Here is a 22,592-nt window from a genome sequence, read left to right as displayed (position 1 = left end):
TCTCGAGAGGTCATCTAGTCCAGTCCCTTGCGCTCATGGCAGGACTAAGTATTATAGACCATCTCTGACTAACCTGATCTTAAAAATCTCCAATGACAGAGATTCCACAACCTCCCTAAATAATTTATTTCAGTGCTTCCTGACAGTTAACAATTTTTTCCTAATGTCCAATCTAAACCCTAAGCCCATTGCTTCTTGTCCTATCTTCAGAAGTTAAGGAGAACAATTTTTTTCCCACCTCATTGTAACAACCTTTTATGTACTTGAAAACTGTTATCATGTCCCCTCTCAGTCTTCTCTTCTCCAGACTAAACAAATCCAGTTTTCTCAATCTTCCCTCATAGGTCATGTTTTCTAGACCTTTAATCATTTTTGTTGTTCTTCTCTGGACTTTCTCCAATTTGTCCCCATCTTTCCTGAAACATGGCGCCCAGAACTGGACACAATTCTCCAGTTGAGGCCTAATCAGCACAGAGTAGAGCGGAAGTATTACTTCTCATGTTTTGCTGATGTAAGTGGGCAGAGCTCCATTGTAGGTGGAGGATTTGGTCCATTTTTTTTTTTGAATGAGTAACAGGGCAGCCTTGGTTTAGCATTGCTGGGTGTTCCCAGGAGCCAAAGAAATTGGAACGGACAGAAACATCAACATCAACACCTACGTCAGCGCCCGCCATTCCTCAAGAGAGTGAGTCCCACAAGATCTGTCAGTAGTTTCACTGAAGATGGAAAATCTGGCCCATTCAGTTATGCTTTTTTCCTGGAGACAGGACATCACCTATCCTACCAAAATACTCTTAACTCCCCATCCCAACGTCTATCTTAGGTATTTCTAATGCATCCATCAGTGTAGGATCAAGGATCTGAGTATTATAGTAAGACAACCCATGTAGAAACCTGGTGCTTGGTCTCTGTGCTCATAGAATCAGCATTAGAGCTATTGGGAAAATGGACTTTTTTCCACAGGAAATTTCGACAAAAACCAAAAGGTCATTTTCAGCAGAAAATTTCTAGTTCTCTTGGAAAAACCTGAAAACCTTAAATGTTTTGGTTTTCGGCAAATATTGTAGCTAAAACCCAAAAGTGTTAGGACCAAAAACTTCAAAAAGAACCCCCACCCCCACAGTTTTAGACGGGACATGTTTGTTTTTTTAATTTTTTTTTCGCTTTTCTGAAGAAAAACTGAACATTTCCAAGGCGAGCCGGCACCATCTGCGGACATGTTCATTCCATCCAAACCCCAGTTTTCTCTCGGAAAAAAGTGTAGAGGGGAAAAAATGTTTGATGTGCAATTCAGCATGTGCTTCCAATACCCTTGCAGGGTGAGCGAGGGCTTCATCTCTGTGGAAGGCCTGAGAGGCACAGCAAGAGGGTTAGGTGTGCTTCTCACCCACCGGTCATTTGGAACTAACACAATCCTCTCTGGAGCAATGAGCTCAGCACAGCCCTTCGCTGCCAGAATGGCGCTGCTCTAGCAGTTCCAGATTGTTTGCTCAGTGGCGGTGGAGAGCGGATGGGTGGCCATGGGCGATCATGTCCAAAATATCATTGGCTGTGCTCTTCCTGCTGCAAAGTGCTGACGCCAAAGACAGAATTAGTAGCAGGGCAGCCTGGGTGTTATGATACTGATTTTTCAGGTGTCCACAGGAGCATAGGAAATTGGGCCTCTGGCCCATCAAGTTCTTTCCTTTCTTTTGGCAGGACCTGCCCAGACTTGTGCGGTCGGGAGCAGGATTTCCTGCTTGACCTACCTAGGTTAGCATCTGGCATTGCTCAAGAGCACATGACCCAATAATTTGCCAATGGCACCAAGGCCCAGCTGCTGATTTCCAGCTTTGGGATTCACTTGCTCTTATCTGTTTTCGGTTCATTTTGCCGGGGGACTGGGGCAGTCCAGAAGGATTCTGAAAACCTACCTTTGACACTAGACCCAGCAGCCACAAATGTTTCTGTCTGAGTTTAGTGGTGGGCTAAACCATTTGAACTCAGAGTGGCTACCCTCCATGGAGCCTGGCAATCCATTGCAGAGGAGAGGAGCAAGTGCCGGCGGGGAGTCTTGGGGGAGAGGGGACGAAGGAGAGGAGCACATAGGTGCTGGAACTAATGGTGCGGGGGGAAGGGAGGCTGCTGCACCCCCTGGCTTGAAGTGGTTTCCATCATATACAGGGTTTACAGTTTGGTTCAATGGCTCTCAGCACCCTCACTATACAAATTGTTCCAGCACCCCTGGAGGAGTGACTCAATGAGCAACAGGTCGTGGGGGCCTTGGGGGAAGGGGTGGAGCGAGGGCAGGGACTGGGGGGGAAGAGGAGCAGCGCAGATGGGGCCACAGGAGAAGAGCGGGAGGAGGGCCTCAGGGCGGAGCGCAGGTGGGGCCATGGCCCAGGTGTCTGCACTCTCAAAGGCGGTGGGTCGGTGGTGCACCTCCTCCTGTTTGAGGAGACTTAGCCTCCCCTGGCCTATTATACACCACCGTCCATGCCAGGCATAGTTCCCACGGAGGAAGGATTGTCCCACTGACAATCAGCTGGAGTTTGCCTTAGAGCTGGTCAGAAAATGGCATTTCCTTCCCATAAGAAATTCTGACATTTTCCTTCCAAATCAGGATGAGAAGTTGAAATATCAAAACTTCCTGCAGAATGAAACGTCCTGAAAAATTTTTTTGGAAACAAACATTTCTGGGCATTTTTGATTGAAACAAAACATCCCGAACACTTTGAAACACACATTTTTCTTTCCAGAATGGTGATTTAAACCAAAACGGTTCATTTCGAACTGACACCACAACTTTAAAAAATGACATTGAAGTGGCGTTGTCGGTCGAAATGTCATTTCAGATCGCCACTTGGAAATGCAAAGCGTGATTGCATTTTGAAATGTCGATTCAAACTGAAAGAAATCTCTATGGAAAATAAAAATATATATCTATTCCATCGGAACCAACAATTTCCAGTGAGACATGTCAATTCTGATGAAACCATTGGGAAAATTTTCCGTTGGGAAAAATGTCAATCAGCTCTGAGCTCCCACACCCCGGCTGCCCACCACCTAGTGAAAAACCGCATGACAAAGTTCATGCCATTCCAAAGTCACTAGTGGGCAAGATCCACAGCCGGTGTAAACTGGTGACGTTCCATTGACACTCAGTGGAGCCCTGCCAATCTACCCTAGCTGAAAATCTGGCCCACCTTGTTTACAAGGAGGTCTGGCCATCTCAGTCCCTACAAAGCAGGGGTTTGGTGGAGGTGGCATGTGGACAACAGGGAAAGAGGGGCAGAGAATGACACTGGAGGATGAAGAATCTGGGGAGGTTAGGGAGACAGAGATAGCTCTGGAATGCTATCCCAGGCCGGCACGGTGAGCACTCACTTCCTTTCCAGGCAGAGTGCCTGAGACTCTATATGCACATACTGGTAAATTCATCGGTGCAGCAGGTGAGTTTTGTCTTGGAACCCTCCACTCCAGTGCTGTCTCACCCACCATGACATAGCCTATGGTGTCAGTCAGTTCATTTATCCCATTGGGTTGTTCCCTGCCCCTAGGAAGTCCCAAGATGTACAGGGCGTCAGCTGGCTCAGCCAGCCTGGGAGGGTGCAGTCCTGCAGCAACAAACGCCCCAGTAGAAGGATTTCTTCTTGCTGAAAGCTGCTTAGCAGCTTATGGAAACAATAAAAGTAGCGTTATCTTCAGAGGCGAGGCAGATGGTTTGGGTGATTGGGTTGGCTCTTAAGCTGGATTTGAGCTTCAGATATTCTGATTTTTAACATTTTTTGGCTGGTCAGGCTGTGGCATCATAATCCCCAGATTCAAGTTCCCTATAAATCCAGTTCTCTTCGACTTGGAGACTCTCCATATGACGCTCTCCTGGGCACAACACAAAGATCTGTGTGGCCCTGGGGATGGGTGAGCCCATTAGCCCACTGGCAGGGCTGTGTGCTATGCCCTACTTTGCCCTGCTCCAGACCGGCACCAAGTCGATAGCCAAGCATGCCCACATTTAGCCCTCACACTCAAGGTTGGCCCTTAATTCACACCTGGGTCTTTTGTATTCGTGACAGTCTTACCTTCCTAGAATTCCACCTGGGCTTTCATTGGGATAAAGTCTGCGTCTTCACTTCCTGTCCTAAACTGGTGCTGTCAAAGAGCTCTGGCTGGAATTTTTCATGCTGGCCAAGGGGATTCCTAGGACCGATAATTTGCAGGAGTGCTTTGGGATCGAAGGTGCTGCATAAATGCATCAATGGCATTAACCGAGGCATGACCAGATTCTTCCATTGTCTTAAAAGGGGCTTGTTTTAATCTTTTGTCCTTCTCCTCAGGAGGCCTGGACTTCCCGCTGCCATATGAGTGGTGTTCTCAGCTTGATATGCTCCTCCTGTCTCCTGCTGCTACCATTTAGCTTGTTCTCGCCTTCGCCCCCTCACGGCTTCATTCTGGCAATGCCTTATGGAGCAATTTCCCAGAGGAAGTCTTGCTTGTTCAGAACATGGCAGTGGGACAGGTTCCCACCAGCCCAGCTCCTCACACACGGCTTGGAAAGTTTCACATTCATTTCAACCTACAGGCTTCCACATGGCGGACGCCCTGATGCATTTAACCTTGATTGCCAAGCTCTAGGCTCTCTTCTCCCCAGTGTACCATGGGTAGTGAGTTATGAACTGCTCCTAAATACCAGGTGATGATGGCCAGTGCCAAAGCGTTTGTCTGGTGTGGCCCTGCGGCTCTGGTGTTTGGGTTGGCCAAGCACATCTGTGTGTATAGTGAAAAACTGGGGACAGTTTCCATTGCCTTTGAGAGGTCCTTAAAAGCACCCGCTCTGAACACCCAACCTTTGGGGGGAAAGTGTGAGTGAGGATCTTTCAGAATTTCGCTATTGCAAGTGGCCCCCATCTCTACAATAGGCTGAACCACCCCCTAGATTAACCCCTCCTTCCCCAAAATCCAGATTCAAATCTGTGATCTGAGCCCATCTCTAGTCTCCGAAGTGCGGCTGTCGGCAGGAAAGTGACTTTGTTAGTGCAGGGGCCAACTTTCCCAATCTCCCTGCAGTGCTTCAGAGGGTGATTTTTTTCCCTTCACTTCTGCACGTGAATCCTCGCCTTTGCCCACTGCCAGCATTGCTGGCCCAGCTGCCAGGCTGGGAAACTGAGCTGTGTTCATTGCGCTCCTGAGGAGGGAGGGTTCAGCCCTCAGGAACTCAGCAGCCAGTTTGCCGAAGGTGCGGAAGAGCTGAGGAGAGCCCAGCTCATGGCTTGGGAGTTAGGGTGGCTCTGCAGGGACGATGCCAGGGGGAGTGTACTTTTGTGGGTAAGCTATGCGGCTACGCCCCAGGGAACACATGGGGTGCAGACAGGTGCCATAATACTGAGACAGAGTCCGTGTTTGGGGGCCAGACCTGTGGGGATGAGTGCATCATGAAAGTCACTTGAGAGAGAAGCACATACACAATAGGGTGGTATATAAGCCACCCCTGGGGCTTAGCCTGGCCTGGGAATTGCAGCATATGCTTAATTACCAGGCATGTCACATTGAATAAAGAGCCTCTCCCAACCCACAGCAGTCAGTGTAGGGGCTGGAGGCAGGTTTGAGTCCCAAGCATCCCTGGGTCCAGATTTCTGCAGAGCTGCAGGGCATTGCTGCTTTCTTGCCGGAGAGGGAAATCATCCAAACCCGGCCAGGCAGAGGGTCTTGGGCTTCCAGTTGCCTGGGGCAAGAAAACGATTATTGAATCATTTTAATGTGTACAAATGTCTCAGTAATCTAGCAAAGTTCATTAAAATGCCAGCCTCACGCAGGGCATTGTGTTTAACCTTGGTGCTCTCTTAATTACCAGCTCCATATTTGCCTGGAGTGTCAGGAGACCCAGCGTCTGCTGCAGCTGCTCGGGTCGAGTGCCAACCCACTTCTTCTGCTTGGTTTTTTCTATTCTCTCTCTGCTTCCCATGTATTTGGTGGCAGGCGTGTTGCCTAGTGATTAGCACCCTGGACTAGCATTAAGGCATTCTGGGTTCTACTCCCCAGCTGTGACACTGACATATTGCATGACCGGGGAAAAGTCACTTAGCCGCTCCGTACCTCAGTTTCCCTACCTGTTGTGAGGCTCAGGCCATTAACATTTCTAAATTGCTTTGAGATCCTTGGAGAGAAGACGCTATAGATGAATGAGTTATTGTCGTTAGTATCTCCCCACACTTTGGGCACAGCCCAGCCAAACAGTGGGGGACTCAGAAAAGAGAACCTGTCTGGGTATAAAATCCTGCAGTGCATGGGCCGGGGAAGGGTCTTCTTGTCGTCCTCTCCATCCCTGTACAGCCCACCTCCCTGCAAACTGTCAGCATGGGAATGCCCCTACCCAGCAGCTGGGAGGGGCAAACAGAGCTTGCCTCAGACACTGGCTGAATCTCTTTCAATCAGCCGGCAGGCATGGCTGCGGAGAAACACAAAACTCCCTGCCTCAGCACCCCAACCCTCTGGGGGCTGAGCCTGTTCGCCTTACGGTGCTTCAACCTCAGCTGCCTTTGGAAGTCTAAGGTAAGCCAGCCACAGCCATCCAATGGACCACCCAACCAAAACGAGGTTACGTGCCCTGCCCCTTTACCCAGTCCTTATCCCCCACGTTGCCCAGCATCTTTGGGTTGGTAGCTCTCGGCCCAGTGCCAGTTGCTGCATTCCAGTGGAACAGGTTCATTCCAACTCCGTAGTGACACAGCACCCTCTGGTCTTCCAGGCAGACTTCCCAGTCTTCTCACAGTCTGGCACGAATGTCCAGTTCAGCCTTCAGCTGCCCATCAAGATCACCGTCCCAGTCAGTGAGGGTCCTGGCGCATAGGCCTCCACCCAGGACTGGATGTCACTCAGTTCAGTTTCTCGGACAGGACGATGGGGTTGGGGGACCTAGCCCTTCACTGCTCTCATTTGTGCTGTTACCATGTATCGTTTATACAGTGCTGTGCATCTCTTTCAGTGAAATAAACCCAAACACATCCCAGCCTGTCATTAAAAGCTGCCTCAGCTCACTGCATTTCTCAGCTTGCCCAGTAATATTTGTGGCATCAAATGCCTCCAAGACCAGGACCATGGACAGGGAAAGCAGGTGTTGCTGAGAACAAGAGCTCAATGGGAGCTGCTCCCCAGCTGCTGAAATTGGATCAGTCATCTTCATTCCTGTCCAGAGATAGGCTAGGACTGAAACCCAGAGTCCCAACATGGACTGAAACCCCGGGTCCCAACTCTCCTGGTCTTTGGATAACTTTGGACATTGTGGCTTGGGCTATTTCTTTAGAACTATGCTCCGTTCGTATTTGAGCTCCCCTAGTCTCCAGGATGCATTTAAGTTCAGGGTCATGAGTCCTGAAGGCCTGATTCTCCTCTCACAAGGGTTTTGCTCCATTGGAGCTCCTCTTGGGACTTAGGAATGGAAGGAGACTCAGGCTGGTGGAGTCCATCTGTTGGAAAAGAGGAGGAGAAGCCCTGGGGCAAAGACTGTCTTTTTGTTCCATGCCTGTACAGCGCTTAGCACAATGAAGTCCTGATCCCAGGCACTACAGTAGTAATAATAAATAATAACAACAATTAATAAAGCCACCATTCATCCTCCATTGGATGAGAAGAAGCTCATCCAACCTGCTACTGGGCTCTTGGGATTAGTATTACACTCAGAGTCCCCTGGACATGCACAAAAGTCTGGGAGTCACCTGTCTACAAAACAGGTAACTCTTGAACTAGCTCAAGAGTCCTTGGCAGAGAGGTTGAGCTTGTGTGTATGCGTGTGCAGGTGTCTGTGCAGTAAAGGGGAATGGATACGTTTGCCTCAAACACCCCACACCCTGGGAGGGCAGGTGGTGAGCCTGTTGGGGAGTGGTAATTGGCTTCTGCTGCATCACTGAAGCAGGTGGCTCATTACCCCCCTGGAAGTAATGGAGCCAGGGAGTGACTATCGAGAGACCCAAATCCTAGGGCGTAGGCTGAGCAAGGAGCAGCCAGGTGCGGAGCGGATTGTGCTGAACTTGATGTTATCTTATTGTTAATGGTAAATATTGTTAGTTTCTTTGTTAATAAAACTGCCCAACAGGAAGTGGGTGAGTTTTGACTCTACACAGCGTCTGGATCTTATTTTAGAGTCAGTTGGGACCCCCCACTCACAAGATGTTATGGGTATTTGGGAAGCTACCTAGACAGAGCTTGGGGAGAGTCCCTTTTTGCACAATGATCTCTCAGGTGTGGTGTTTGTACAGATGCCCTTGCAGGTGACCGGGCAGGAGTTTGAACGGTTCAGGGATAGGGATGGATCTTCGGATGGTTTTCTTTTAACAAAAAGGGAAGTTGGATGGCCTGCTGGATGTCAGGCACTGGAGTGGGAATCAAGTGATCCGTATTCTGTTCCTGACGGCCATTGTGACCACTCCCCTTCTCTTCACTTTAGTTTCCCCATCTGTAAAATGGGGATAATGGGACCTTTTGCAAAGAGTTTTGAGATCATTGGATAAAATGTGCTAGAGAAACGTGCAATGCTACTGCTGCATTTTGAGCTGGATTTTGACTCTCTTGGGGTGAACGTGATGGAATCTGAAGGTGTTTTTGCATGTATTTTTTGTAGGATTTCATCCAGTGAAATCAATGTTTTGGTATTAGTTAATATTCAAATCTGCTCAGCACTCTAGGATATAACCTTCAAACAAAGGGCACAGCACCAGCCACTTCATTCATATTAGAATTGTTTTTATTTATTAAATCTCCATAGCATTAAAATAAAACTTCCCAAAAAACAAGGATCATCTTTGTGTTTACATGTAAGTTGTAAACCGGGCAAAAGAGGAAGACTTCTACAGAGGTCAAAGGTCAACCAATCATCCCTTTAAGAGAAATAAACATCCGTTTTCTCTGGTACAACCACAAACTTCTGTGCTGGTGGACACTGTGAACCAACGAAGTGGGAGGGGGTTCATGAGACAGCGCACAGAGGGAGGAAGGCTCTGGTGGGTCGGGGCTAAGGGGGACTGTGTGTGAACGCAACTAAGGTCTGAGTGCCACAGTCACGGGGGGAGGGGGCATGCCTGGAGGACGGCCCCACCATCGGCCTGCAGATGTGAAGAGGCCCCCCTTCCTCCCTGAAACAATGAAACACTAAAACAAAGAATAATAACTGAAGGGTGGGGCCTGGGGTAATTTTATGATATTATGTGAACCGTATTATAACTGAATGTCCTTTCAGGGCCCATGTATCAGGAGGGTGTCTCTATAAACAGAAGGCTACCGGCTTTCCGGATGGCTCTAAGACCACGGGAAAACTCAGAGGCAAGAGTTGCTGGCAGATTTCAGCACTCAGCGACCCACGGAAGAGGAAAAGGTTCGGAGCAGAGTTTAAGGCCCACAAAACACACCTCGCCCCAAAGACGCACAACCACAGCACTTTCCCAGAGGCTCCCCCCATCACAAGGTTTGGAGACTCATCGCTCCATTTGCCCTTCCCTGGGTCCAGGGCCAGCAGGCAGAACGGGGTAAAGAGTGGGGGCTAAGTGCAGAATCTGGGCGGTGAAAAGATGTTTTAAAGGACAGGCGTAATGAGGGGAAAATGAAATGAAAAGCCACATGTTGCTGGGTATGGACTGCTGGACAATCTGGAAGCATATGGCTTTTGGCGCTACTGAGACTTGGGATGTGTGCAAGTGGCATATTCCCTTCCCCTGTCACCTTGGTAAAGGAGTGGCTCAGAATCCAATACAAAGCAAGTTTTAATGTCTTGCTTCCTCTAATACAACCGGTGGCAAAAAGTGCCTCAGAGCAACCTCAGCCACAAGGCAACTGAAGCCAAACACTGAAAAGGTTTCCACTTTTCTAATTTTCAGGACCTCCATACCAACCTCCCACTCCCCCCCTCAAAAACTGTATTACCCAAATAGTGCTATATAGCAGTCTGCAAGAACTGAGCCAGCCAAGGACCCCAATGGACAGGACAGTTACAAAGTAGAAATGCTTTTCTCTTTATAAACAGTTTGTTTTAAAAAAAAAAACCCAGTCTTTGCATTCTGCTCTTCTGGTCTTATCCTGGAACCCCATCTTTGGTGTCATATTTCTCTCATTACGCCGCAACACAATCTAGTGGTTAACACACAAGGGAGCCAGGAACCCCTGAGTTCAAGTCCCAGCTCTGACACTCATGCCCCCTTGTGCAAATTACTTCCCCCTGCCTCAGTTTCCCTCCTCTGTAAAATGGGGGCTACTTGTCGACCCCACAGGCATGTTGTGAGGAGTTATTAGTTGCTGTTTGTAAAGTGCTTTGAAGATGAATGTTGCTCCGAAAGTGCTAAACAGGCACTGCAAATGCAGATATGCCCCTTCAGAAAAAGACGAGGAGAAAACAGCTGTCTGTGCACAGACATTCATTTTCCAACATAACTAACTTGTCCGTTTATATTCTTCCCTTTCTAAAAGGAAAAACTAAAAACCCTAAAGTGCATTGAGTCCACTTTGTGGAGTAGGGGATGGCAACTTGCAAGTGACACAGGAATTATCCTCCATGATAATCGATTGGCTACTGTTTCACTGATCTTCTCTTGAAAGGGGTACTGGCAGGGAAAATTTGGCCCAAATTTAATTTTTACTTAAAGACCAGTAGAAATATTTCCATTGCATTTTTTTTAAAAAAAGTTATTGGGATGGAGACAGATTTTCTTAGACAAAGAAACATTCCCCCTTCAGTGCACCAGACCCAAACCTTGCAGCCTTTTGCTGATTCCTGGAGAACTGTCAGCAAAATTGACTAAAAACTGACAAGGAACAAAGTGAAACTGACTCATCTGTTTTCTCTATCCAAGCTAAATTAAATGTGAGCATCGAACAAAGAACTTAAAGGGTGGGAATTAAATTAGATGTTTAAAACTCTTTCTATTTGAATAGTGCAGAGGGTTATTACTAATAGCGATAAGGGACTTTTTCAAGGAAAAATCATATTGAAGATTTTTACCCTGACAGTGACCTGTTAACAACAAATGTAAGGGAAACCCTTAATTATGTCCTAGCATACTTAAGTGCTTCTTAAGGTGGGATGGAGAAATTAAAGCAGCCAGGTTTATATTATCATGGTAAAGGACTCCAATTGCCTGATTTGCCTCTTAAATACACCAGGGAAAATCTGGAGTAGGAGCAGAGTTATGCCAGGGTAAAACTAATGTAAGGAAATGGAAACTCAGGCCCCGGCTGTTTTTCTTGCCTTTGGTCGTGCAGGCAGAAGGAGAGGAGTGCAAGAGAGAAAAAGAAAGACAGAGAGGTTCCATCTTAATACAAGATGAAAAACAAAATTGACAGAAGCAGAGAGAAGCTGATGATGCGTTGCTATGGTTGCCTCATGTAAGACATGCCTTGAACATCCCAGAGGTACCATACCCTAGGGTAGATACAAAGATCCTCACACAACAGGTTGTTTGGGCCTTCCCAGAAGGCATTGCAAAGACATAAACAAATAGGATTGGGGCAAAAAGGAAAGCTCTGGTTTGTGTTCTCTTTGAAACAGCTGTGCCCAGTAAACAAGCAACCTTCAACCCATCTCCAGGCTGGACAAAGGGAGCCAATCTCAAGACAGGGAGAAATTTAATAAACCTCCTTCCCTGACCTCCTGACTCCCTCCCACCCTTCAAAGTGCAACGTTACTAATTATATTATTGTTATTTAGCTCAGGACACTTTGGTCACAGAAATGCCGTTGATCATATCACACTATTGTGTGTGCCTGCTGGTTAGGCCAGATTCTTGTCTCAACCACACACTGGTGCATCCAGAAGAATTGCCACACATGTCAGTGAAGTCGCTCCAGATTTACACTGGAGTGACTGAGAGAAGCGTCTGGCTTTCGCATCAGCTCCAACCCCAGCTTCCCTTCTGTGAGGACTGGTGGTGGGAATTCAGTTGTGGATTTCCCTGGTGGAGTTCCTTCCATAAAGATTCCCCCCACCCCACCGGTGACCTTGGTCTAGTAGGGGGCATTTCCTGGGTGACTTTGGCTGGTGCATTAACTCCAAGAGCCCCAGTACTGGCTCTAATGATAATTCTCACAGGAAGACAACACAGTTACGAAAACACAGATTGAAGCAAAAGATCTTCTCCCCTTGTTGCTGGACTCTGCCATCCTGCCCTGCAGTTCACCGTAAAACACTGAGCGCTCTTTGGTCAGCCTGTTCACTTTAAACAGAGCCACTTCCGCCTCCTCAGGCTTTTAACAAACTGGGCATGAGACAGCGCATGCCAAAAGAAGCTGCAGTTTAACCCTTCCCATGCTAGACCCTGGTGTAAACCCAGCACCATACCTTAGCAGCATGTCCTTGGGATGTCAGGACTGATGCTAAGGTGTGTTCCTGGCTTCACATGAGTATCTGTCACTGGGCATAACCCTTCTGTCCTGGGAAAAACAGAATCTCCAGTGACTGAAAGGCTTGAAAAAAATTCAACTGAAGTTATAATACATTAGCAAGTAATGGCTGCCTGCCTGACAGCCCTGCTATCAACAACAATATTGATCCAAACTCTGGCCTGTCGGAAACTCACTGGGGATGGAAGCCAAAACCCACAGAAGACAATGGAAAGACTCCCCGTCTCTGGATCAGGCCCCTGGGTCCTTTGTTCTATGTGTACCAACAGTGGCACGTGAATAAATAGCACTAGACACTTACTTGAAGCCGGGCTGTGATCTAGGTGGGAAGGCACTTGGGCAGGGTGGTGATTAATAGAAAATGGATACAACTTCTCTGCCTAGTCAGTGTTTAAGCAGCCAAACAAGCCTTGATTGTTAAAAAGGTTTTCTGGTGGTGTAATAAATTGCCCCAAATGCCTCTGCCTGCCGTGTAACATTCATTTAGAATTTGATCAGCAATGTAATTAGATTCTTAACCCTCAAAACTTGTTGAGGGTTCACTGGATTGAACACAGATGTTTCCTATTAGCTTATTTAAGAAACCACAACATTTATACCAGCTAATAGGCATTTAATTTATTTGCTGGGGCCATGGTGCCTGGCAAGTTGGATGTGGTAATAGAAGTTCTTTTTGTCTACTGACTCATGAGTGACAATAGGGGGTACAGGTTGTCTCCTACAGAACAAGGACCCCATCCTTCTTCAAAGGCTCAATCTCTTCCTTTCACCCATGTTCTCTAGCCATCTAGCCTCCCAGGCATACCCACTAACATCTGTATTGGGAAAACAAAAAAGAACCAAACAAGGACTCAGTGGGTGTGGCTGCAAAAGATATGCATGAACCTGCCACTCCCACAACAACCCATGTGCCAGATGCACACCCCCATCTGCTGTGGAAACTTGCAATTGAACATGCAGATCAGGTGCCTCTCCCGTTAAATTAACTTCCCTGTCTGCTCAAAGTCCAAACCGGTGACTAGATGTGCAGTTACCCAGCGTTTGCAGCTGCTATAGGCATATTCATCTTTTGACTGGTGCATCTGCCTTGGAAAATGGGGTCCAGGTTTAACCCACCAGGACCCAGAAATGTAGAATTAAAGTGAAATGCAGAGCATGTGTTTGCAGCACATTTGCTTCAATAGGTAGGTTGCCCCCATGCCACGGAGACACCTGCTCCAACCAGATGCAAGGGGACGAGTGGGGTCCAAAGTGTGAGCTTCCTTTGGGGCTTCCCTGGCTTCTGTGCTATTAAGACAGGTGCTGATTTATTTGGAGTTATGGTTGTATAGTGCAAGCAACTTCGTTATTTATTACGATTAAATAGAAAAGCAAACACTCAGAGGGCTGGCCCCAGAGCTCTTTGGAGTGGATGTTTGCTTTGTTGAAGGGTGCCGGATCCGAGGCTGAAGTTCTCTGTTTATCCACTACACAGGGACAACACTGGCAGTTCTGCACGAGGCCGCAGCCGTTTCGTTGACATAGATTCATTCACAGAGTTTAAAGCCCAAAGTGACCATTAGATCATCTAGTCCAGGGGTGGGTGAACTTTTTGGGCTGAGGGCCACATCGGGTTTCCAAAATTGTAGGGAGGGTCGGTTAGGGGAGGCTGTGTCTCCCCAAACAGCTAGGAGTGGCCTGGCCCCCACCTCCTATGTGACCCCCCTGCTTCTCGCCCCCTGACGGCTCCCCCCGGACTCCTACTCCATCCACCACCCCCTGCTCCCTGTCCCCTGACCGCCCCAGACCCCCCCCCGACTGCCCCCCGCCGCCCCATCCAACCCCCCATCTCATTCCTGACTTGCCCCCAGGGACCCCTGCCCCATCCAACCCCCCCTGTTTCCCACCCTCTGACTGCCCCGACTCCTATCCACACCCCTGCCCTCTGACCACCACCCCCAACTCCCCTTCCCTCTATCCAACCCCCTCTGCTCCCTGCTCCTTACCGCACTGCCCAGCCACCCAGGGCATTACGCTGGTGGCTCGGCATGCTGAGGCTGCAGGGGAGGGAGAACAGTGGGGGAGGGGCCGGGGGCGAGCCTGCTGGGCCAGGAGCTCAGGGGCCGGGCAGGAGGGACCTGTGGGCCAAATGTGGCCCATGGGTGGTAGTTTGCCCACCTCTGATCTAGTCTGACCTCCTGGCTATCACAGGCTATCACTACATTTCACTCAGTTACCCATGTACTGAGCTTGTCTTTGGCAAAAGCGACTCTTCCAGAAAGACATACAGTCTTGATCTGAAGATGTCAAGAGATGGGGAATCCACCACTTCCTTTGGCAGTTTGTTCCAGTGGCTACTCAGCCTCACTGTTAAAAATTTGTGCCTAATCTGAATGCGTCTGGCTTCAGCTTCCAGCCATTGGTTCTCACAATGCTTTTTTCTGCTAAATTAAAGAACCTTTTAGTACTTTAGTATTTGCTCCCTAGGAAGTTAGTTAAAGACTGCAATCAAGTCACCTCTCAATCTTCTTTTTAATAAGCGAAACAGTTTGAGCGATTTACATCTCTCACTGCAAGGCATTTTCTCCAGCCCTTGAATTGTTTGTGTTCTTGGTCTTGCTGTTGAGGTGATCAAAAGGTTGCTGATTAGAGCCAGCTGTTGGCCATGATTTTTGTGATGCTGAGAGCTCTCTACTAAGGAACTGGACTGAAATCACCAGGCTATCAAACAAGCAGCTATCTAAGTATGTCGACTTTTGGACACTACTAACCTGGCCTGGATTCAGACCTCTGACCTATTTGGCAAAGGCTCCAGATCAGATCAGCAACCCCTGTGCCCTCCGGCCCCAAAAAACTCATGCAGAAGAGTTAAGAGGAAAACCCAGAAGGGCTGACCCAGTGTCGTGTCCATCATGTAATAAATCTTTATGTATTATTTACTTTCTAGGATATTTCTCTTCTGTTGCTAAAAGATCTTGAGAGCTGTCATGTGAGCTCAAGTCTATACCCTGTGTTATGTAACACCCTTTCATGGAAGAAGTGCACTTTGAAAACAGCTCCCACTGGAATTCAAGGACACTTCAGACAAATGGTCCCTTGATTCTGCCATGTGGGACAACGAATATTGTTGCTCTGGAGAAACTTTTGGATAGTGATTTGGACTCAGCCATCCTCCAAGCTGGGCTATTTTTTATCCTGGCTCAATACACATTTCCCAGTTTCCTCTCTGCTTCCACACCTTTTCCTCTTAGTACGAGACCCAGTCTATTGTAGGTTCTCTTCTGTGTGTTTCAGTAGCGTCTCTTTGTTGGCATTGTGCTGCCCTTCACTGCCCTACTGATTCTTCCTGTGACCCCTTCCCCGTGTCTGCTGAAAGTGAGGGAGATTTTTAACCTCCCAGCAAGATGGAAAGAAAAGTTGGCTGAAACTCCTTTCCCTGTTGTTTTGTAGGGCCCGATGCTGATCTCACTTCTTCAATGGCGTAACCTCATTGATGTCAATTGAGTCGCTCCTGATTTACACCAGTGTAAATGAGATCATAACCGGTCCCTGCGGCTCTAAAGATCTCTTAAGAAATGTCCCATTTTAATAGTCTCCTAAAAAGCTCTAAAAACTTAGAACGTAACTCCCCCCAAAATATTTAATCCACTTCCTGTCCTCGAAGCTTGACAATGCTCCTCCCCACCCCAAACCCAGCCACTTGAAACTTTGCTATCTCAATCAAGCCAGCAAGTGGATAGATCTGTTAAGCTCATGGAGAATTTCTGTTTTGTTAGCACAAGCAAGTCCCTTTTAACCACTTAGCTGCTCCCCCATGTACCAGATCCATCACCTCTGAATGCCAACTTTCCACTGAGAGATCAGTGCTTCAAACAATCATTGGGCTTTCTACTACTACAGAGAGGATGCAGGGAAACCTAGCCATGAAGGGGTTAAGAGATTTTCTTCCTTCTTTGCTCTTTCTGACTTGATGCTCTTCATGTTAACGTCCTACTGATCAGCATAGCTTGCCCAGATTTTTGCTCAATGTCTGACCAAGTTTGCTGAGCATTTAAATAATATATATGACAAGTAACAAGGTAATAAAATATATTTAAAATACGATACAACCAGACAATTTTTATGATCTTTGAAATATACACCATATTTTAAATAGATCAAAATACATTTATTATATATTTAGATTATTTTCTCTATGCTATTTATATCTTTTGGATACTTTTATATTTATATATATTTAAAAGAACAGGAAAATTGGCCAGTTTTGTCACATGAAATACATTTTACTTACATATGTATATTGTCACATATATCCCAGATATATGTGCCATGAAACACAGAACAAACAGTGCTGGTGGAAATGATACAGATATACCCAGAAGGCCTGGCAACGTCTCTAACCACTATATATAAAAACAATCCTCCAAGAATGATTCCATCACCACGTAATTTTTATTCTCCAGGAAGCAAATGCTCTCTGGCAACTGACCTGCCTGAGGATACAGTATCCAATTCTCCAGCGCCTGGCACCTTGTCTACATGGCACAGCAATGCTCACTAGAGAGGTGTGAATTCTAAAGAGCGCCATGTTGCACACTAACTGGCCTACGTTGACTCTGTTGGTGTGCACTGAAAGTTCGCATTAACGTAGTACTGTTGAAACTGTACTATGTTAACATGCCTTAGGGAACATTTACCGCATGTCAGCAGGGTCCACACGGGCCAGTTAGTGCATAACACATTGGTGCAATTTACAGTTCAGATCCCTCTAAGTGCACATGGCCACACCGTCTAGACAAGTCCCGACACCAGTGCAAAGTGAGCATCAAATGCATCCAGGTCAGAATGGTTGGATTGTTCACTCACTTTGTACTAGTGAGAGTGACTCCACAAGGCTCAGTTGTGAATCAGGGCACTGGAGAATCAGTTCCAGATTCCATTGTCAACTGGGGACCATTAAAGCACCAGCCAAAGGCAGCGAGGTCTGGAGAAAACGTCCATTTGGCTTTTCAGTACACACACACAGGCACATGGAGGGTGGAGCAGAGAAACAGCAAAGTCAAAGACAATGAAGCTCTTTTCAGAACAGAAGAACATGAAATTCAACAAATTCTCTCTGCATCACCATCTGCCAGTTGAGCTCTTTGGAGGAAAATGGTTCATGATGGACCAAATCAGGATGTTCCTTACTCAGGCAACGCTCCCATTGATGTCAGTTTGAGAAGGCATGAATAAGGGCTTCAGGAGTTGGCCCTATGGCTCTGATTCACCCATAGCACACCCACAGGATTAAGCAATGCACTTAAGCATGCACCTAACTTTAAGCACATGCTAAAGTGCTTTGCTGAACAGGGGACTCAAAGAGGATTCTGCACTAAACGTAGCTATTAGAAGATGGGCCTAAAACGAATATCCAGATCGAAATACACCTGACATTTTTGAGAGTTTGGGGTTCTCTAGATCCAAACCCAAATCCACATTTCAAGGCTGAGCTTTAATTCTACAACCGGACAAGCCACACCCCAGATCCCAGCATCCCTGAATTGCGAGGGGTTTGAGAAGTGGCTCCAGCTCAGACATGTGCAGCTTTAGGCTTATCTCTTTTACATATGCTCTATAGACTCACTCCTGCCTTTTGCAGTGCAAGGAAAAGAGGAGTGACTCTTTTGGTCTTCAGCACAAGTGAAAAGAAAAGAGCAGGAAAGTTTAAAAATAAACACATTTGTTCTGCCTTATTAAAGATAGAAAAGGTGGCTTTGAATTCATCTCCTACAAAAGGTTTGAAGGTCAAGCAGGCACCGAATCTCAAATGGTTACAAGTAAGTGACTGTCCCAGCCCTAAAGACTAAGTGCACTAGATTAAATAAGAAGCAGCTAAGGCTGATCACAACAGTTTCCATTCCCTGTATGCAAGCAACAGCTGAATTATCCTGTATACCCGATCATTTGGAAAGAGCTGGGCTAAGAGGCACCCAGAAACTATCCAAGGAGGGAAGGGAGACCTTCTGTCAACCCCTGGGTGGGAGGGATGGGGATTCGATTTCCCCATTGCAGGCTGAGCAGCCATTGTTCTGGAAAGCCTCAGGGTTTAGCTGTATTTGAGGAAGCAGGGAATATGCTCTTGAACCAGGGATCTTAGGATAGAGACCAGTTTCTGCTTTCACTAGTGCAACCTGACTTCCCTGGGGCTGCACCAGTGGAAATGAGAGCAGGATCTGGCCTAGGGTCCCAGCCAGCCAATCAAATTGATTCCTTTCCAAAGCAGCTGTTACTTATGTAAGTTTGCTCGAGCCCTGACTAAGGGAGGGTTTATTATATACAGACGGGATGGCAGAGAGGACTTGGTGGGTCATTTCCATCTCTGATGTCAAAGATTCTCTGAGGACCAAGAACTCACACCAGGGAGTTAACTAGACATAACCAGGGTTTTAAGCTTCAAGGAAATGGCTGGCAGGTGTTCCGCCTAGCAACCACTTCACCTGCTCTGCTCAAAAAGCCCTTTCCAGAAAGGTGTCGGTCTCCGGTTGGCTATGAAGGTCTCCTACTTGTCCCTGAACTCAGGAAATTAAACACAAACAAACGAAACAATCCCACACACCAACCAAAGAAACACAAAGAGCTTGGCAGAGATTGGACCAAACATTGTCCAATCACATGGAGAATCCCGTCTTGCTTGGCATGTCAGGAAATCCCTGAGTCGGGCTGAGATTGGTGTGGAATCCAGGTTGAAGACACCAGGACTGAAGTTGATAGAGTATCTCTTCACATGGCAAATTCTGCTTTAGTTGTACCCGTGTACATCCAGAGTAACTCCGTCCAGTGACTCCTGACCTATTCCACTCCAGCCCTTCAGCGTGGTGTCACATCCCTCTCAGAAGGCCACGCTTTTCAAAGGCAAACCCCCGTTCATTAATGGGTTGGCCACACCCAAGACCATACCCAGGGCCACCCCTTTTAAGAGCAAAACACTTTTTGCGTGACTGGCTTGTCGACACATACAATGTGCATGAAGAGCGCTCTCAGCGTGGCCTTTTGTAGCCTGCTCACTGCATCGCAAGCTTCTTGACGGGTGGGAGGTGGTCCTCTTTACAAATGTCAAATACACAGACTTTGTTTGGCTTATTTTCTTTTTGAATGTTTGCGTTCTGATGCAATAATGCTATTAGCGAGAGGAAACTGTCGGGACATCCTTATATTGCTCCCTGATAGTTGTAAAAAGACTGACCAGCTATAGCACTCACAGGTAGGCAGAAAAAAATATCTATACATTATGTAACAGCACATTCCATCTCTCGAACTATACATTATATATAACATTACTCTCTGGAGCTAGCTCTTCATGAGCGAGATGTTCGGGTTAGGGGGCGTGTGAACAAGAGTGAGGAAAAGTCTTTGAAATTCAATTCACTAGGGCTGCATGGGTTTTCCACAAGCTCGTTCACATCCTCCTATGCAGTAGTTTAAAAATATGTATGTATATATTATTCTATTCTCCCAGGTGGGACTGTACAATTATATAATATTTTTTTTAAAGCAATAATTTACTTAAAGACATCTCTATTTTTTTCTCTCTTTTCAGTTTTATATACAAATATTTACCGTGATATATAGTACGAAAGGAACCTGACAGCAGCAAAGTTGTTGCATCTTTCTCAAAAGAACCTGAAGCCACCAAAAAAAGCATTTTAGAAAAAATAAAAATAAATAAATAATACCCGCAAGAAAGATCCTTGCCCTCCCTCCTTCCCCTCTCCCCCATCCCCTCTGTTGCTCAAGAAGCAGACACCAAAACTGACCCTCGAATCAAAGAAAGGAAATTGTCATGGTTTAGCTGGAACTGGGCAGGGAAGGGGGGGAGGGGGATCACATCTGCATTTTCTGCCTTAGAAACACAAAAAAGTTATGCCTCTGGCATGGGGCTTTGTAGGGTGGGTGTGACTATGTCTCTATGCAGCCGTGCCCATCTCTGATTGTGTGACCATATGGCTCCAGTTACGCAGGGGACAAATTCTCAGCTCTGAACATTTTCAGGGCACTGGACAAACATTGCCCATCCTGCACTGGCATACACTGATACAGAGTTCCCATGACATCAGTGACATTGCAACAGTTGCCAGCCTCCAGTCCTGTCCTGGAGTCTCCAGGAATTAAAGATGCATGTTAAGTTAAAGACTGTGTCATGTGATGAAACCTCCAGGAGTACGTCCAACCAAAATTAGCAACCCTACCCCTGCAGCATGGGTGACAGTCACATGAAACAGTTAATCTTTCCAATCACCCCTCTGAAGCACCCTGATTTTACAGGTGGAATGAGGGAGACATATTAAGAGACTTCTCCAAGGCCACATGTCAAGTCCTTTGCAGAGCTGGGATTAGAATTCAGGAGGCCCATGCGTTAGGCCAGACGAAAATAGTCACAGCCGTGCTGACATTTGTCAAGGAGAAGCAGATGCTTTCTCCCCCCTTCCTCCACAGAGCAGGACTGCACATCATTTAGGAAGCCAAAAATAAAGCAGCCCCTTGAGTGAGCAGCATGGAGCTTTCAGTCACTGCTGGAAAGGCTAACGGATGCTGAAAATGGTACCAGGATGACTTGGAGGAAAACTCCCCGGAGCAGTAACTTCTGTTTTGGTGACCTCTCCCGTTCTTTAGAGCTAATTGTTACCATCCAAGCTGCACATTCCAGCCAGTGCTTTGTACGCAGCAGTACAGGAGGGCCCGTGCAGCACCCGAGAAGCAGGTCTGCTGACGAAAAGGTGGGAGCTCTCGCAAGAGAGACAGGTGATCTGAGCACAGGACTAATCCTGTCTCTGACACCAACTCCCTCAATGGCCTTGAGCAAGTCCTTTAACCTTTCTGTGCCACAGGGGATGACAATACTTAACTCCTCACATGCACTGGAGGAGGCTATGTACATTACTGTTTGCAATGCCCTGGAAAGATAACGAGAGCTGAGTGTGGGTAATGAATGATTTGGCTGATGACCACATCTCAGGGCCCCTCCTTTCATTCCCTCTTTCACTGATCTGGATGCTACAGCAAATGAATTGGCTAGTGGGTCTGTGCACCCACCACTGCCCTCTGTTGGACAGAATAAAAGCTGTGCAACTGTGTGTCATAGGCACTATACTGCCAATAGCTACTAGAGTTTCTCCTTTAGTTGAAGTGGGAGGAGTCTGAATTTTTAGAGCAGGAGTTTCTGAACTCTACACTAGCTGTCACTGGGAAGTTCAGTATGTAGGAAAGTGACAACTGGCCACATGAATCTTAGGCCACTGGGACACAGGTAATGATTGGCCCGGTAATGATTTCATTCTGATTTTAGATGGATCCTTTCTCTGCGCAGTGCTGGAAATGCCCGATGTCCTTTCCCTCTGGGAGCAAAAGCTCCCACGCAAGTACAGGCATGATCTTTTGTGCCTTTTGGAATAACAAGCAGCCGGCAATCAATAATAGCCTGTAATGTGTGCAGTGTGGGCCCTGTTTATTGCCCGTGATCTGTTCTGTGTTCTTGCTGCATGGCTGAACCCATATGGAGTGACACATGACATGCCGTAAGGCTGGAGGGAGAGCGCTTGACTAGGAAACAAGTCAAAGCAGGGATTCTGGTGCTGGGGAAAAGCTGTGTACAGCTGAACAATTTTGCATCTCTAAGGCATGGGACCCCTGGTTTGAGAGTAGGTGAGGTTTGAGTCAGAGAAATCATTGGTTCTCTTTTTTGGCCGTTGCACGTAGCACTGTCCAGTGTCCAATTCATCAGTTACAAACACGCTCAAGAATAGAATAGACGCTAATACAAGGGAGGGCAACCAATGCATTGTGAATTTTGCTCTGTGCAAAAGGACCAAAAAAAATAGTGCACATAGGTTTTCATGTTTAAAACAACGGAATTGTTTGTGGGGGAGGGAGTCAGACTTTTGGGGAAAATGGGCAATACCTGACTTCTAGAACTTCCATTCCATTCCTTAAAAAAATAAACATTCTGAATGGTCCCACTGGAGATACGGAGGCAGATCCAAAGCTAGTGTAAATCTGAAGTGAATAAGTAGACGGCTGCTCCATTTACACCATTTAAAGCAGGGGTGGCCAACCTGTGGCTCCAGAGCCGGATGCGGCTCTTCAGACGTTACTATGCGGCTCCTTGTATAGGCACCGACTCCGGGGCTGGAGCGACAGGCGCCAACTTCCCAGTGTGCTGGGAGGTGCTGACTGCTCAACCCCTGGGTCTGCCCCAGGCCCTGCCCCCACTCCACCCC

This window comes from Lepidochelys kempii, chromosome 10 (genome assembly GCF_965140285.1).
Source record: "Lepidochelys kempii isolate rLepKem1 chromosome 10, rLepKem1.hap1, whole genome shotgun sequence".
NCBI classification, from domain to species: Eukaryota; Metazoa; Chordata; order Testudines; family Cheloniidae; genus Lepidochelys; species Lepidochelys kempii.
Note: the sequence above shows the minus strand (reverse complement) of the source record.